Raw genomic sequence first — 16447 nt, 5'->3', positions numbered from 1 at the left:
CTGTGAGAGATGACTAGTGGTTAAAAGAAAGAGACATAAAAGAAGATTGGTTCAAATAGATTTCAGGTGCTGTAAGCTTTTGCCTTTTCTTCACTATTTATATAATATGCTGGTTTTTAGAAAGACGTGTTTTACCGCTCTATTTATTACAATCATTTAAATGTATTATAGAGTTTTAAGTGTTTTACATGTTTTTTAGGCCATTTTATTACTCTTAACATTTTAAGTGTATGTGTCTTTCATAAATGGATGGTTGGCCTGTCATGTGACTAGACACATGACAGGAAGCAGGAAGTAGAACTGCATAAGAGAGCAGCATTACAAACAACGGACAGTCACCAAACTGTTGGATTGAGGAGTTGCTAATCTTAGAGCTCACCTTTCCATTCACCACCTGCAAACTTTGGATTAAACTTTCTGTTGATTGTACATGCACTGGTGGACACTCACGTTGGACTTATCAACACACTGGGATTCTTGGACTGTTTTAGGGTATGGACAAATGAACTGTATTCTTTTAACAGAGTTTACCTAGTTTTATCGTGTTGTTTTAAAGTCTTTTATGTGAACCTTGTAAATACACCAAATCTATTTGAACCAATCTTCTTTTGTCTCATTCTTTTAACCACTAGTCATCTCTCACAGTTAAATCTGACCCCATTTTAGTCTTGTAACTCGGCTGATAAGGCCGATTGTTACACTTGGATGGGAGTACCAGGGAGTACCAGGTGCTGTAATCAGCCGAGTTACAAGACTAAAATGGGGTCAGATTTAACTGTGAGAGATGACTAGTGGTTAAAAGAAAGAGACATAAAAGAAGATTGGTTCAAATAGATTTCAGGTGCTGTAAGCTTTTGCCTTTTCTTCACTATTTATATAATATGCGGGTTTTTAGAAAGACGTGTTTTACCGCTCTATTTATTACAATCATTTAAATGTATTATAGAGTTTTAAGTGTTTTACATGTTTTTTAGGCCATTTTATTACTCTTAACATTTTAAGTGTATGTGTCTTTCATAAATGGATGGTTGGCCTGTCATTTATCGTGTTTCACCTAGTTTTATCGTGTTGTTTTAAAGTCTTTTATGTGAACCTTGTAAATACACCAAATCTATTTGAACCAATCTTCTTTTGTCTCATTCTTTTAACCACTAGTCATCTCTCACAGTTAAATCTGACCCCATTTTAGTCTTGTAACTCGGCTGATAAGGCCGATTGTTACACTTGGATGGGAGACCGCCAGGGAGTACCAGGTGCTGTAATCAGCCGAGTTACAAGACTAAAATGGGGTCAGATTTAACTGTGAGAGATGACTAGTGGTTAAAAGAAAGAGACATAAAAGAAGATTGGTTCAAATAGATTTCAGGTGCTGTAAGCTTTTGCCTTTTCTTCACTATTTATATAATATGCTGGTTTTTAGAAAGACGTGTTTTACCGCTCTATTTATTACAATCATTTAAATGTATTATAGAGTTTTAAGTGTTTTACATGTTTTTTAGGCCATTTTATTACTCTTAACATTTTAAGTGTATGTGTCTTTCATAAATGGATGGTTGGCCTGTCATGTGACTAGACACATGACAGGAAGCAGGAAGTAGAACTGCATAAGAGAGCAGCATTACAAACAACGGACAGTCACCAAACTGTTGGATTGAGGAGTTGCTAATCTTAGAGCTCACCTTTCCATTCACCACCTGCAAACTTTGGATTAAACTTTCTGTTGATTGTACATGCACTGGTGGACACTCACGTTGGACTTATCAACACACTGGGATTCTTGGACTGTTTTAGGGTTTGGACAAATGAACTGTATTCTTTTAACAGAGTTTACCTAGTTTTATCGTGTTGTTTTAAAGTCTTTTATGTGAACCTTGTAAATACACCAAATCTATTTGAACCAATCTTCTTTTGTCTCATTCTTTTAACCACTAGTCATCTCTCACAGTTAAATCTGACCCCATTTTAGTCTTGTAACTCGGCTGATAAGGCCGATTGTTACACTTGGATGGGAGACCGCCAGGGAGTACCAGGTGCTGTAATCAGCCGAGTTACAAGACTAAAATGGGGTCAGATTTAACTGTGAGAGATGACTAGTGGTTAAAAGAAAGAGACATAAAAGAAGATTGGTTCAAATAGATTTCAGGTGCTGTAAGCTTTTGCCTTTTCTTCACTATTTATATAATATGCTGGTTTTTAGAAAGACGTGTTTTAGCGCTCTATTTATTACAATCATTTAAATGTATTATAGAGTTTTAAGTGTTTTACATGTTTTTTAGGCCATTTTATTACTCTTAACATTTTAAGTGTATGTGTCTTTCATAAATGGATGGTTGGCCTGTCATGTGACTAGACACATGACAGGAAGCAGGAAGTAGAACTGCATAAGAGAGCAGCATTACAAACAACGGACAGTCACCAAACTGTTGGATTTAGGAGTTGCTAATCTTAGAGCTCACCTTTCCATTCACCACCTGCAAACTTTGGATTAAACTTTCTGTTGATTGTACATGCACTGGTGGACACTCACGTTGGACTTATCAACACACTGGGATTCTTGGACTGTTTTAGGGTTTGGACAAATGAACTGTATTCTTTTAACAGAGTTTACCTAGTTTTATCGTGTTGTTTTAAAGTCTTTTATGTGAACCTTGTAAATACACCAAATCTATTTGAACCAATCTTCTTTTGTCTCATTCTTTTAACCACTAGTCATCTCTCACAGTTAAATCTGACCCCATTTTAGTCTTGTAACTCGGCTGATAAGGCCGATTGTTACACTTGGATTGGAGACCGCCAGGAAATACCAGGTGCTGTAAGCTTTTGCCTTTTCTTCACTATTTATATAATATGCTGGCTTTTACGGAGGCTGACCTTTAAATAGCCCACTTTTTGGAGCAACCCTCGCTTACGGCCATACCGCGCTGAGAGCGCCCGATCTCGTCTGATCTCGGAAGCTAAGCAGCGTCGGGCCTGGTTAGTACTTGGGTGGGAGACCGCCTGGCAATACCAGGTGCTGTAAGCTTTTGCCTTTTCTTCACTATTTATATAATATGCTGGCTTTTACGGAGGCTGATCTTTAAATAGCCCACTTTTTGGAGCAACCCTCGCTTACGGCCATACCGCGCTGAGAGCGCCCGATCTCGTCTGATCTCGGAAGCTAAGCAGCGTCGGGCCTGGTTAGTTCTTGGTTGGTAGACCGCCTGGGAATACCAGGTGCTGTAAGCTTTTGCCTTTTCTTCACTATTTATATAATATGCTGGCTTTTACGGAGGCTGATCTTTAAATAGCCCACTTTTTGGAGCAATCCTCGCTTACGGCCATACCGCGCTGAGAGCGCCCGATCTCGTCTGATCTCGGAAGCTAAGCCGCGTCGGGCCTGTTTAGTACTTGGATGGGAGACCGCCTGGGAATACCAGGTGCTGTAAGCTTTTGCCTTTTCTTCACTATTTATATAATATGCTGGCTTTTAGAAAGACGTGTTTTAGCGCTCTATTTATTACAATCATTTAAATGTATTATAGAGTTTTAAGTGTTTTACATGTTTTTTAGGCCATTTTATTACTCTTAACATTTTAAGTGTATGTGTCTTTCATAAATGGATGGTTGGCCTGTTATGTGACTAGACACATGACAGGAAGCAGGAAGTAGAACTGCATAAGAGAGCAGCATTACAAACAACGGACAGTCACCAAACTGTTGGATTGAGGAGTTGCTAATCTTAGAGCTCACCTTTCCATTCACCACCTGCAAACTTTGGATTAAACTTTCTGTTGATTGTACATGCACTGGTGGACACTCACGTTGGACTTATCAACACACTGGGATTCTTGGACTGTTTTAGGGTATGGACAAATGAACTGTATTCTTTTAACAGAGTTTACCTAGTTTTATCGTGTTGTTTTAAAGTCTTTTATGTGAACCTTGTAAATACACCAAATCTATTTAAACCAATCTTCTTTTATGTCTCATTCTTTTAACCACTAGTCATCTCTCACAGTTAAATCTGATCCCATTTTAGTCTTGTAACTCGGCTGATAAGGCCGATTGTTACACTTGGATGGGAGACCGCCAGGGAGTACCAGGTGCTGTAATCAGCCGAGTTACAAGACTAAAATGGGGTCAGATTTAACTGTGAGAGATGACTAGTGGTTAAAAGAAAGAGACATAAAAGAAGATTGGTTCAAATAGATTTCAGGTGCTGTAAGCTTTTGCCTTTTCTTCACTATTTATATAATATGCTGGTTTTTAGAAAGACGTGTTTTACCGCTCTATTTATTACAATCATTTAAATGTATTATAGAGTTTTAAGTGTTTTACATGTTTTTTAGGCCATTTTATTACTCTTAACATTTTAAGTGTATGTGTCTTTCATAAATGGATGGTTGGCCTGTCATGTGACTAGACACATGACAGGAAGCAGGAAGTAGAACTGCATAAGAGAGCAGCATTACAAACAACGGACAGTCACCAAACTGTTGGATTGAGGAGTTGCTAATCTTAGAGCTCACCTTTCCATTCACCACCTGCAAACTTTGGATTAAACTTTCTGTTGATTGTACATGCACTGGTGGACACTCACGTTGGACTTATCAACACACTGGGATTCTTGGACTGTTTTAGGGTTTGGACAAATGAACTGTATTCTTTTAACAGAGTTTACCTAGTTTTATCGTGTTGTTTTAAAGTCTTTTATGTGAACCTTGTAAATACACCAAATCTATTTGAACCAATCTTCTTTTGTCTCATTCTTTTAACCACTAGTCATCTCTCACAGTTAAATCTGACCCCATTTTAGTCTTGTAACTCGGCTGATAAGGCCGATTGTTACACTTGGATGGGAGACCGCCAGGGAGTACCAGGTGCTGTAATCAGCCGAGTTACAAGCCTAAAATGGGGTCAGATTTAACTGTGAGAGATGACTAGTGGTTAAAAGAAAGAGACATAAAAGAAGATTGGTTCAAATAGATTTCAGGTGCTGTAAGCTTTTGCCTTTTCTTCACTATTTATATAATATGCTGGTTTTTAGAAAGACGTGTTTTACCGCTCTATTTATTACAATCATTTAAATGTATTATAGTGTTTTAAGTGTTTTACATGTTTTTTAGGCCATTTTATTACTCTTAACATTTTAAGTGTATGTGTCTTTCATAAATGGATGGTTGGCCTGTCATGTGACTAGACACATGACAGGAAGCAGGAAGTAGAACTGCATAAGAGAGCAGCATTACAAACAACGGACAGTCACCAAACTGTTGGATTGAGGAGTTGCTAATCTTAGAGCTCACCTTTCCATTCACCACCTGCAAACTTTGGATTAAACTTTCTGTTGATTGTACATGCACTGGTGGACACTCACGTTGGACTTATCAACACACTGGGATTCTTGGACTTTTTTAGGGTTTGGACAAATGAACTGTATTCTTTTAACAGAGTTTACCTAGTTTTATCGTGTTGTTTTAAAGTCTTTTATGTGAACCTTGTAAATACACCAAATCTATTTGAAACAATCTTATTTTGTCTCATTATTTTAACCACTAGTCATCTCTCACAGTTAAATCTGACCCCATTTTAGTCTTGTAACTCAGCTGATAAGGCCGATTGTTACACTTGGATGGGAGACCGCCAGGGAGTACCAGGTGCTGTAATCAGCCGAGTTACAAGACTAAAATGGGGTCAGATTTAACTGTGAGAGATGACTAGTGGTTAAAAGAAAGAGACATAAAAGAAGATTGGTTCAAATAGATTTCAGGTGCTGTAAGCTTTTGCCTTTTCTTCACTATTTATATAATATGCTGGTTTTTAGAAAGACGTGTTTTACCGCTCTATTTATTACAATCATTTAAATGTATTATAGAGTTTTAAGTGTTTTACATGTTTTTTAGGCCATTTTATTACTCTTAACATTTTAAGTGTATGTGTCTTTCATAAATGGATGGTTGGCCTGTCATGTGACTAGACACATGACAGGAAGCAGGAAGTAGAACTGCATAAGAGAGCAGCATTACAAACAACGGACAGTCACCAAACTGTTGGATTGAGGAGTTGCTAATCTTAGAGCTCACCTTTCCATTCACCACCTGCAAACTTTGGATTAAACTTTCTGTTGATTGTACATGCACTTGTGGACACTCACGTTGGACTTATCAACACACTGGGATTCTTGGACTGTTTTAGGGTTTGGACAAATGAACTGTATTCTTTTAACAGAGTTTACCTAGTTTTATCGTGTTGTTTTAAAGTCTTTTATGTGAACCTTATAAATACACCAAATCTATTTGAACCAATCTTCTTTTGTCTCATTCTTTTAACCACTAGTCATCTCTCACAGTTAAATCTGACCCCATTTTAGTCTTGTAACTCGGCTGATAAGGCCGATTGTTACACTTGGATTGGAGACCGCCAGGAAATACCAGGTGCTGTAAGCTTTTGCCTTTTCTTCACTATTTATATAATATGCTGGCTTTTACGGAGGCTGATCTTTAAATAGCCCACTTTTTGGAGCAGCCATTGCTTATGGCCATACCGCGCTGAGAGCGCCCGATCTCGTCTGATCTCGGAAGCTAAGCAGCGTCGGGCCTGGTTAGTACTTGGGTGGGAGACCGCCTGGCAATACCAGGTGCTGTAAGCTTTTGCCTTTTCTTCACTATTTATATAATATGCTGGCTTTTACGGAGGCTGATCTTTAAATAGCCCACTTTTTGGAGCAACCCTCGCTTACGGCCATACCGCGCTGAGAGCGCCCGATCTCGTCTGATCTCGGAAGCTAAGCAGCGTCGGGCCTGGTTAGTACTTGGTTGGGAGACCGCCTGGGAATACCAGGTGCTGTAAGCTTTTGCCTTTTCTTCACTATTTATATAATATGCTGGCTTTTACGGAGGCTGATCTTTAAATAGCCCACTTTTTGGAGCAATCCTCGCTTACGGCCATACCGCGCTGAGAGCGCCCGATCTCGTCTGATCTCGGAAGCTAAGCCGCGTCGGGCCTGTTTAGTACTTGGATGGGAGACCGCCTGGGAATACCAGGTGCTGTAAGCTTTTGCCTTTTCTTCACTATTTATATAATATGCTGGCTTTTAGAAAGACGTGTTTTAGCGCTCTATTTATTACAATCATTTAAATGTATTATAGAGTTTTAAGTGTTTTACATGTTTTTTAGGCCATTTTATTACTCTTAACATTTTAAGTGTATGTGTCTTTCATAAATGGATGGTTGGCCTGTTATGTGACTAGACACATGACAGGAAGCAGGAAGTAGAACTGCATAAGAGAGCAGCATTACAAACAACGGACAGTCACCAAACTGTTGGATTGAGGAGTTGCTAATCTTAGAGCTCACCTTTCCATTCACCACCTGCAAACTTTGGATTAAACTTTCTGTTGATTGTACATGCACTGGTGGACACTCACGTTGGACTTATCAACACACTGGGATTCTTGGACTGTTTTAGGGTATGGACAAATGAACTGTATTCTTTTAACAGAGTTTACCTAGTTTTATCGTGTTGTTTTAAAGTCTTTTATGTGAACCTTGTAAATACACCAAATCTATTTAAACCAATCTTCTTTTATGTCTCATTCTTTTAACCACTAGTCATCTCTCACAGTTAAATCTGATCCCATTTTAGTCTTGTAACTCGGCTGATAAGGCCGATTGTTACACTTGGATGGGAGACCGCCAGGGAGTACCAGGTGCTGTAATCAGCCGAGTTACAAGACTAAAATGGGGTCAGATTTAACTGTGAGAGATGACTAGTGGTTAAAAGAAAGAGACATAAAAGAAGATTGGTTCAAATAGATTTCAGGTGCTGTAAGCTTTTGCCTTTTCTTCACTATTTATATAATATGCTGGTTTTTAGAAAGACGTGTTTTACCGCTCTATTTATTACAATCATTTAAATGTATTATAGAGTTTTAAGTGTTTTACATGTTTTTTAGGCCATTTTATTACTCTTAACATTTTAAGTGTATGTGTCTTTCATAAATGGATGGTTGGCCTGTCATGTGACTAGACACATGACAGGAAGCAGGAAGTAGAACTGCATAAGAGAGCAGCATTACAAACAACGGACAGTCACCAAACTGTTGGATTGAGGAGTTGCTAATCTTAGAGCTCACCTTTCCATTCACCACCTGCAAACTTTGGATTAAACTTTCTGTTGATTGTACATGCACTGGTGGACACTCACGTTGGACTTATCAACACACTGGGATTCTTGGACTGTTTTAGGGTTTGGACAAATGAACTGTATTCTTTTAACAGAGTTTACCTAGTTTTATCGTGTTGTTTTAAAGTCTTTTATGTGAACCTTGTAAATACACCAAATCTATTTGAACCAATCTTCTTTTGTCTCATTCTTTTAACCACTAGTCATCTCTCACAGTTAAATCTGACCCCATTTTAGTCTTGTAACTCGGCTGATAAGGCCGATTGTTACACTTGGATGGGAGACCGCCAGGGAGTACCAGGTGCTGTAATCAGCCGAGTTACAAGACTAAAATGGGGTCAGATTTAACTGTGAGAGATGACTAGTGGTTAAAAGAAAGAGACATAAAAGAAGATTGGTTCAAATAGATTTCAGGTGCTGTAAGCTTTTGCCTTTTCTTCACTATTTATATAATATGCTGGTTTTTAGAAAGACGTGTTTTACCGCTCTATTTATTACAATCATTTAAATGTATTATAGAGTTTTAAGTGTTTTACATGTTTTTTAGGCCATTTTATTACTCTTAACATTTTAAGTGTATGTGTCTTTCATAAATGGATGGTTGGCCTGTCATGTGACTAGACACATGACAGGAAGCAGGAAGTAGAACTGCATAAGAGAGCAGCATTACAAACAACGGACAGTCACCAAACTGTTGGATTGAGGAGTTGCTAATCTTAGAGCTCACCTTTCCATTCACCACCTGCAAACTTTGGATTAAACTTTCTGTTGATTGTACATGCACTGGTGGACACTCACGTTGGACTTATCAACACACTGGGATTCTTGGACTGTTTTAGGGTATGGACAAATGAACTGTATTCTTTTAACAGAGTTTACCTAGTTTTATCGTGTTGTTTTAAAGTCTTTTATGTGAACCTTGTAAATACACCAAATCTATTTAAACCAATCTTCTTTTATGTCTCATTCTTTTAACCACTAGTCATCTCTCACAGTTAAATCTGATCCCATTTTAGTCTTGTAACTCGGCTGATAAGGCCGATTGTTACACTTGGATGGGAGACCGCCAGGGAGTACCAGGTGCTGTAATCAGCCGAGTTACAAGACTAAAATGGGGTCAGATTTAACTGTGAGAGATGACTAGTGGTTAAAAGAAAGAGACATAAAAGAAGATTGGTTCAAATAGATTTCAGGTGCTGTAAGCTTTTGCCTTTTCTTCACTATTTATATAATATGCTGGTTTTTAGAAAGACATGTTTTACCGCTCTATTTATTACAATCATTTAAATGTATTATAGAGTTTTAAGTGTTTTACATGTTTTTTAGGCCATTTTATTACTCTTAACATTTTAAGTGTATGTGTCTTTCATAAATGGATGGTTGGCCTGTCATGTGACTAGACACATGACAGGAAGCAGGAAGTAGAACTGCATAAGAGAGCAGCATTACAAACAATGGACAGTCACCAAACTGTTGGATTGAGGAGTTGCTAATCTTAGAGCTCACCTTTCCATTCACCACCTGCAAACTTTGGATTAAACTTTCTGTTGATTGTACATGCACTGGTGGACACTCACGTTGGACTTATCAACACACTGGGATTCTTGGACTGTTTTAGGGTTTGGACAAATGAACTGTATTCTTTTAACAGAGTTTACCTAGTTTTATCGTGTTGTTTTAAAGTCTTTTATGTGAACCTTATAAATACACCAAATCTATTTGAACCAATCTTCTTTTGTCTCATTCTTTTAACCACTAGTCATCTCTCACAGTTAAATCTGACCCCATTTTAGTCTTGTAACTCGGCTGATAAGGCCGATTGTTACACTTGGATTGGAGACCGCCAGGAAATACCAGGTGCTGTAAGCTTTTGCCTTTTCTTCACTATTTATATAATATGCTGGCTTTTACGGAGGCTGATCTTTAAATAGCCCACTTTTTGGAGCAGCCATCGCTTACGGCCATACCGCGCTGAGAGCGCCCGATCTCGTCTGATCTCGGAAGCTAAGCAGCGTCGGGCCTGGTTAGTACTTGGGTGGGAGACCGCCTGGGAATACCAGGTGCTGTAAGCTTTTGCCTTTTCTTCACTATTTATATAATATGCTGGCTTTTACGGAGGCTGATCTTTAAATAGCCCACTTTTTGGAGCAACCCTCGCTTACGGCCATACCGCGCTGAGAGTGCCCGATCTCGTCTGATCTCGGAAGCTAAGCAGCGTCGGGCCTGGTTAGTACTTGGGTGGGAGACCGCCTGGGAATACCAGGTGCTGTAAGCTTTTGCCTTTTCTTCACTATTTATATAATATGCTGGCTTTTACGGAGGCTGATCTTTAAATAGCCCACTTTTTGGAGCAATCCTTGCTTACGGCCATACCGCGCTGAGAGCGCCCGATCTCGTCTGATCTCGGAAGCTAAGCAGCGTCGGGCCTGGTTAGTACTTGGATGGGAGACCGCCTGGGAATACCAGGTGCTGTAAGCTTTTGCCTTTTCTTCACTATTTATATAATATGCTGGCTTTTACGGAGGCTGATCTTTAAATAGCCCACTTTTTGGAGCAATCCTCGCTTACGGCCATACCGCGCTGAGAGCGCCCGATCTCGTCTGATCTCGGAAGCTAAGCCGCGTCGGGCCTGTTTAGTACTTGGATGGGAGACCGCCTGGGAATACCAGGTGCTGTAAGCTTTTGCCTTTTCTTCACTATTTATATAATATGCTGGCTTTTAGAAAGACGTGTTTTAGCGCTCTATTTATTACAATCATTTAAATGTATTATAGAGTTTTAAGTGTTTTACATGTTTTTTAGGCCATTTTATTACTCTTAACATTTTAAGTGTATGTGTCTTTCATAAATGGATGGTTGGGCTGTCATGTGACTAGACACATGACAGGAAGCAGGAAGTAGAACTGCATAAGAGAGCAGCATTACAAACAACGGACAGTCACCAAACTGTTGGATTGAGGAGTTGCTAATCTTAGAGCTCACCTTTCCATTCACCACCTGCAAACTTTGGATTAAACTTTCTGTTGATTGTACATGCACTGGTGGACACTCACGTTGGACTTATCAACACACTGGGATTCTTGGACTGTTTTAGGGTATGGACAAATGAACTGTATTCTTTTAACAGAGTTTACCTAGTTTTATCGTGTTGTTTTAAAGTCTTTTATGTGAACCTTGTAAATACACCAAATCTATTTAAACCAATCTTCTTTTATGTCTCATTCTTTTAACCACTAGTCATCTCTCACAGTTAAATCTGATCCCATTTTAGTCTTGTAACTCGGCTGATAAGGCCGATTGTTACACTTGGATGGGAGACCGCCAGGGAGTACCAGGTGCTGTAATCAGCCGAGTTACAAGACTAAAATGGGGTCAGATTTAACTGTGAGAGATGACTAGTGGTTAAAAGAAAGAGACATAAAAGAAGATTGGTTCAAATAGATTTCAGGTGCTGTAAGCTTTTGCCTTTTCTTCACTATTTATATAATATGCTGGTTTTTAGAAAGACGTGTTTTACCGCTCTATTTATTACAATCATTTAAATGTATTATAGAGTTTTAAGTGTTTTACATGTTTTTTAGGCCATTTTATTACTCTTAACATTTTAAGTGTATGTGTCTTTCATAAATGGATGGTTGGCCTGTCATGTGACTAGACACATGACAGGAAGCAGGAAGTAGAACTGCATAAGAGAGCAGCATTACAAACAACGGACAGTCACCAAACTGTTGGATTGAGGAGTTGCTAATCTTAGAGCTCACCTTTCCATTCACCACCTGCAAACTTTGGATTAAACTTTCTGTTGATTGTACATGCACTGGTGGACACTCACGTTGGACTTATCAACACACTGGGATTCTTGGACTGTTTTAGGGTTTGGACAAATGAACTGTATTCTTTTAACAGAGTTTACCTAGTTTTATCGTGTTGTTTTAAAGTCTTTTATGTGAACCTTATAAATACACCAAATCTATTTGAACCAATCTTCTTTTGTCTCATTCTTTTAACCACTAGTCATCTCTCACAGTTAAATCTGACCCCATTTTAGTCTTGTAACTCGGCTGATAAGGCCGATTGTTACACTTGGATTGGAGACCGCCAGGAAATACCAGGTGCTGTAAGCTTTTGCCTTTTCTTCACTATTTATATAATATGCTGGCTTTTACGGAGGCTGATCTTTAAATAGCCCACTTTTTGGAGCAGCCATCGCTTATGGCCATACCGCGCTGAGAGCGCCCGATCTCGTCTGATCTCGGAAGCTAAGCAGCGTCGGGCCTGGTTAGTACTTGGGTGGGAGACTGCCTGGGAATACCAGGTGCTGTAAGCTTTTGCCTTTTCTTCACTATTTATATAATATGCTGGCTTTTACGGAGGCTGATCTTTAAATAGCCCACTTTTTGGAGCAACCCTCGCTTACGGCCATACCGCGCTGAGAGTGCCCGATCTCGTCTGATCTCGGAAGCTAAGCAGCGTCGGGCCTGGTTAGTACTTGGATGGGAGACCACCTGGGAATACCAGGTGCTGTAAGCTTTTGCCTTTTCTTCACTATTTATATAATATGCTGGCTTTTACGGAGGCTGATCTTTAAATAGCCCACTTTTTGGAGCAATCCTCGCTTACGGCCATACACTATTTATATAATATGCTGGCTTTTAGAAAGACGTGTTTTAGCGCTCTATTTATTACAATCATTTAAATGTATTATAGAGTTTTAAGTGTTTTACATGTTTTTTAGGCCATTTTATTACTCTTAACATTTTAAGTGTATGTGTCTTTCATAAATGGATGGTTGGCCTGTTATGTGACTAGACACATGACAGGAAGCAAGAAGTAGAACTGCATAAGAGAGCAGCATTACAAACAACGGACAGTCACCAAACTGTTGGATTGAGGAGTTGCTAATCTTAGAGCTCACCTTTCCATTCACCACCTGCAAACTTTGGATTAAACTTTCTGTTGATTGTACATGCACTGGTGGACACTCACGTTGGACTTATCAACACACTGGGATTCTTGGACTGTTTTAGGGTTTGGACAAATGAACTGTATTCTTTTAACAGAGTTTACCTAGTTTTATCGTGTTGTTTTAAAGTCTTTTATGTGAACCTTGTAAATACACCAAATCTATTTGAACCAATCTTCTTTTGTCTCATTCTTTTAACCACTAGTCATCTCTCACAGTTAAATCTGACCCCATTTTAGTCTTGTAACTCGGCTGATAAGGCCGATTGTTACACTTGGATTGGAGACCGCCAGGAAATACCAGGTGCTGTAAGCTTTTGCCTTTTCTTCACTATTTATATAATATGCTGGCTTTTACGGAGGCTGATCTTTAAATAGCCCACTTTTTGGAGCAGCCATCGCTTATGGCCATACCGCGCTGAGAGCGCCCGATCTCGTCTGATCTCGGAAGCTAAGCAGCGTCGGGCCTGGTTAGTACTTGGGTGGGAGACCGCCTGGGAATACCAGGTGCTGTAAGCTTTTGCCTTTTCTTCACTATTTATATAATATGCTGGCTTTTACGGAGGCTGATCTTTAAATAGCCCACTTTTTGGAGCAACCCTCGCTTACGGCCATACCGCGCTGAGAGTGCCCGATCTCGTCTGATCTCGGAAGCTAAGCAGCGTCGGGCCTTGTTAGTACTTGGATGGGAGACCGCCTGGGAATACCAGGTGCTGTAAGCTTTTGCCTTTTCTTCACTATTTATATAATATGCTGGCTTTTACGGAGGCTGATCTTTAAATAGCCCACTTTTTGGAGCAATCCTCGCTTACGGCCATACCGCGCTGAGAGCGCCCGATCTCGTCTGATCTCGGAAGCTAAGCCGCGTGGGGCCTGGTTTGTACTTGGATGGGAGACCTCCTGGGAATACCAGGTGCTGTAAGCTTTTGCCTTTTCTTCACTATTTATATAATATGCTGGCTTTTACGGAGGCTGATCTTTAAATAGCCCACTTTTTGGAGCAATCCTCGCTTACGGCCATACACTATTTATATAATATGCTGGCTTTTAGAAAGACGTGTTTTAGCGCTCTATTTATTACAATCATTTAAATGTATTATAGAGTTTTAAGTGTTTTACATGTTTTTTAGGCCATTTTATTACTCTTAACATTTTAAGTGTATGTGTCTTTCATAAATGGATGGTTGGCCTGTCATGTGACTAGACACATGACAGGAAGCAGGAAGTAGAACTGCATAAGAGAGCAGCATTACAAACAACGGACAGTCACCAAACTGTTGGATTGAGGAGTTGCTAATCTTAGAGCTCACCTTTCCATTCACCACCTGAAAACTTTGGATTAAACTTTCTGTTGATTGTACATGCACTGGTGGACACTCACGTTGGACTTATCAACACACTGGGATTCTTGGACTGTTTTAGGGTATGGACAAATGAACTGTATTCTTTTAACAGAGTTTACCTAGTTTTATCGTGTTGTTTTAAAGTCTTTTATGTGAACCTTGTAAATACACCAAATCTATTTAAACCAATCTTCTTTTATGTCTCATTCTTTTAACCACTAGTCATCTCTCACAGTTAAATCTGATCCCATTTTAGTCTTGTAACTCGGCTGATAAGGCCGATTGTTACACTTGGATGGGAGACCGCCAGGGAGTACCAGGTGCTGTAATCAGCCGAGTTACAAGCCTAAAATGGGGTCAGATTTAACTGTGAGAGATGACTAGTGGTTAAAAGAAAGAGACATAAAAGAAGATTGGTTCAAATAGATTTCAGGTGCTGTAAGCTTTTGCCTTTTCTTCACTATTTATATAATATGCTGGTTTTTAGAAAGACGTGTTTTACCGCTCTATTTATTACAATCATTTAAATGTATTATAGAGTTTTAAGTGTTTTACATGTTTTTTAGGCCATTTTATTACTCTTAACATTTTAAGTGTATGTGTCTTTCATAAATGGATGGTTGGCCTGTCATGTGACTAGACACATGACAGGAAGCAGGAAGTAGAACTGCATAAGAGAGCAGCATTACAAACAACGGACAGTCACCAAACTGTTGGATTGAGGAGTTGCTAATCTTAGAGCTCACCTTTCCATTCACCACCTGCAAACTTTGGATTAAACTTTCTGTTGATTGTACATGCACTGGTGGACACTCACGTTGGACTTATCAACACACTGGGATTCTTGGACTGTTTTAGGGTTTGGACAAATGAACTGTATTCTTTTAACAGAGTTTACCTAGTTTTATCGTGTTGTTTTAAAGTCTTTTATGTGAACCTTATAAATACACCAAATCTATTTGAACCAATCTTCTTTTGTCTCATTCTTTTAACCACTAGTCATCTCTCACAGTTAAATCTGACCCCATTTTAGTCTTGTAACTCGGCTGATAAGGCCGATTGTTACACTTGGATGGGAGACCGCCAGGAAATACCAGGTGCTGTAAGCTTTTGCCTTTTCTTCACTATTTATATAATATGCTGGCTTTTACGGAGGCTGACCTTTAAATAGCCCACTTTTTGGAGCAACCCTCGCTTACGGCCATACCGCGCTGAGAGCGCCCGATCTCGTCTGATCTCGGAAGCTAAGCAGCGTCGGGCCTGGTTAGTACTTGGGTGGGAGACCGCCTGGCAATACCAGGTGCTGTAAGCTTTTGCCTTTTCTTCACTATTTATATAATATGCTGGCTTTTACGGAGGCTGATCTTTAAATAGCCCACTTTTTGGAGCAACCCTCGCTTACGGCCATACCGCGCTGAGAGCGCCCGATCTCGTCTGATCTCGGAAGCTAAGCAGCGTCGGGCCTGGTTAGTACTTGGATGGGAGACCGCCTGGGAATACCAGGTGCTGTAAGCTTTTGCCTTTTCTTCACTATTTATATAATATGCTGGCTTTTACGGAGGCTGATCTTTAAATAGCCCACTTTTTGGAGCAATCCTCGCTTACGGCCATACCGCGCTGAGAGCGCCCGATCTCGTCTGATCTCAGAAGCTAAGCCGCGTGGGGCCTGGTTAGTACTTGGATGGGAGACCTCCTGGGAATACCAGGTGCTGTAAGCTTTTGCCTTTTCTTCACTATTTATATAATATGCTGGCTTTTACGGAGGCTGATCTTTAAATAGCCCACTTTTTGGAGCAATCCTCGCTTACGGCCATACCGCCACCTGAGAGCGCTAGAGAGCAACAGGAAGTGGTTGGCAGCAGTTGGGAGAGAAAGGCTCTCCTCCATTTTGTGTTTCATTTTGATTTGTTTTTGGCGTTATAAGTTTAATTTGTAAAGTTTTTTTGTTTATTTTTGTAGCTTATTCCTCCCAACAGCA

The 16447-nt window shown here is 39.7% G+C and overlaps 18 non-coding genes across 18 annotated transcripts; all 18 read left to right on the top strand.

Moving 5' to 3' along the window:
* Positions 1 to 2903: 2903 nt before the first annotated feature.
* On the top strand, positions 2904 to 3022 carry LOC141307139 (5S ribosomal RNA). The gene has a single exon (XR_012346094.1). It is a non-coding gene; the product is annotated as a 5S ribosomal RNA (ribosomal RNA).
* Positions 3023 to 3106: 84 nt separating this feature from the next.
* Positions 3107 to 3225, top strand: LOC141307472 (5S ribosomal RNA). The gene has a single exon (XR_012346425.1). It is a non-coding gene; the product is annotated as a 5S ribosomal RNA (ribosomal RNA).
* An 84-nt stretch (positions 3226 to 3309) lies between these two features.
* Positions 3310 to 3428, top strand: LOC141306966 (5S ribosomal RNA). The gene has a single exon (XR_012345921.1). It is a non-coding gene; the product is annotated as a 5S ribosomal RNA (ribosomal RNA).
* Positions 3429 to 6509: 3081 nt separating this feature from the next.
* Positions 6510 to 6628, top strand: LOC141307405 (5S ribosomal RNA). Its single transcript, XR_012346359.1, has one exon. It is a non-coding gene; the product is annotated as a 5S ribosomal RNA (ribosomal RNA).
* An 84-nt stretch (positions 6629 to 6712) lies between these two features.
* LOC141308173 (5S ribosomal RNA) lies at positions 6713 to 6831 on the top strand. The gene has a single exon (XR_012347095.1). It is a non-coding gene; the product is annotated as a 5S ribosomal RNA (ribosomal RNA).
* An 84-nt stretch (positions 6832 to 6915) lies between these two features.
* On the top strand, positions 6916 to 7034 carry LOC141306962 (5S ribosomal RNA). The gene has a single exon (XR_012345919.1). It is a non-coding gene; the product is annotated as a 5S ribosomal RNA (ribosomal RNA).
* Positions 7035 to 10117: 3083 nt separating this feature from the next.
* Positions 10118 to 10236, top strand: LOC141308085 (5S ribosomal RNA). Its single transcript, XR_012347008.1, has one exon. It is a non-coding gene; the product is annotated as a 5S ribosomal RNA (ribosomal RNA).
* An 84-nt stretch (positions 10237 to 10320) lies between these two features.
* LOC141305486 (5S ribosomal RNA) lies at positions 10321 to 10439 on the top strand. Its single transcript, XR_012344450.1, has one exon. It is a non-coding gene; the product is annotated as a 5S ribosomal RNA (ribosomal RNA).
* An 84-nt stretch (positions 10440 to 10523) lies between these two features.
* Positions 10524 to 10642, top strand: LOC141305753 (5S ribosomal RNA). Its single transcript, XR_012344717.1, has one exon. It is a non-coding gene; the product is annotated as a 5S ribosomal RNA (ribosomal RNA).
* Positions 10643 to 10726: 84 nt separating this feature from the next.
* On the top strand, positions 10727 to 10845 carry LOC141306961 (5S ribosomal RNA). Its single transcript, XR_012345918.1, has one exon. It is a non-coding gene; the product is annotated as a 5S ribosomal RNA (ribosomal RNA).
* Positions 10846 to 12372: 1527 nt separating this feature from the next.
* On the top strand, positions 12373 to 12491 carry LOC141306680 (5S ribosomal RNA). Its single transcript, XR_012345637.1, has one exon. It is a non-coding gene; the product is annotated as a 5S ribosomal RNA (ribosomal RNA).
* Positions 12492 to 12575: 84 nt separating this feature from the next.
* On the top strand, positions 12576 to 12694 carry LOC141308206 (5S ribosomal RNA). Its single transcript, XR_012347128.1, has one exon. It is a non-coding gene; the product is annotated as a 5S ribosomal RNA (ribosomal RNA).
* An 832-nt stretch (positions 12695 to 13526) lies between these two features.
* LOC141308250 (5S ribosomal RNA) lies at positions 13527 to 13645 on the top strand. The gene has a single exon (XR_012347172.1). It is a non-coding gene; the product is annotated as a 5S ribosomal RNA (ribosomal RNA).
* An 84-nt stretch (positions 13646 to 13729) lies between these two features.
* Positions 13730 to 13848, top strand: LOC141307236 (5S ribosomal RNA). Its single transcript, XR_012346191.1, has one exon. It is a non-coding gene; the product is annotated as a 5S ribosomal RNA (ribosomal RNA).
* An 84-nt stretch (positions 13849 to 13932) lies between these two features.
* On the top strand, positions 13933 to 14051 carry LOC141307025 (5S ribosomal RNA). Its single transcript, XR_012345981.1, has one exon. It is a non-coding gene; the product is annotated as a 5S ribosomal RNA (ribosomal RNA).
* A 1611-nt stretch (positions 14052 to 15662) lies between these two features.
* LOC141307138 (5S ribosomal RNA) lies at positions 15663 to 15781 on the top strand. Its single transcript, XR_012346093.1, has one exon. It is a non-coding gene; the product is annotated as a 5S ribosomal RNA (ribosomal RNA).
* An 84-nt stretch (positions 15782 to 15865) lies between these two features.
* On the top strand, positions 15866 to 15984 carry LOC141305630 (5S ribosomal RNA). The gene has a single exon (XR_012344595.1). It is a non-coding gene; the product is annotated as a 5S ribosomal RNA (ribosomal RNA).
* An 84-nt stretch (positions 15985 to 16068) lies between these two features.
* Positions 16069 to 16187, top strand: LOC141307404 (5S ribosomal RNA). Its single transcript, XR_012346358.1, has one exon. It is a non-coding gene; the product is annotated as a 5S ribosomal RNA (ribosomal RNA).
* Positions 16188 to 16447: the final 260 nt, after the last annotated feature.

This window comes from Garra rufa, unplaced genomic scaffold (genome assembly GCF_049309525.1).
Source record: "Garra rufa unplaced genomic scaffold, GarRuf1.0 hap1_unplaced_002, whole genome shotgun sequence".
Taxonomy (NCBI): domain Eukaryota; kingdom Metazoa; phylum Chordata; class Actinopteri; order Cypriniformes; family Cyprinidae; genus Garra; species Garra rufa.
The sequence above is the reverse complement of the archived record's forward strand: the minus strand, read 5'-3'. Positions and strand labels throughout refer to the sequence as shown.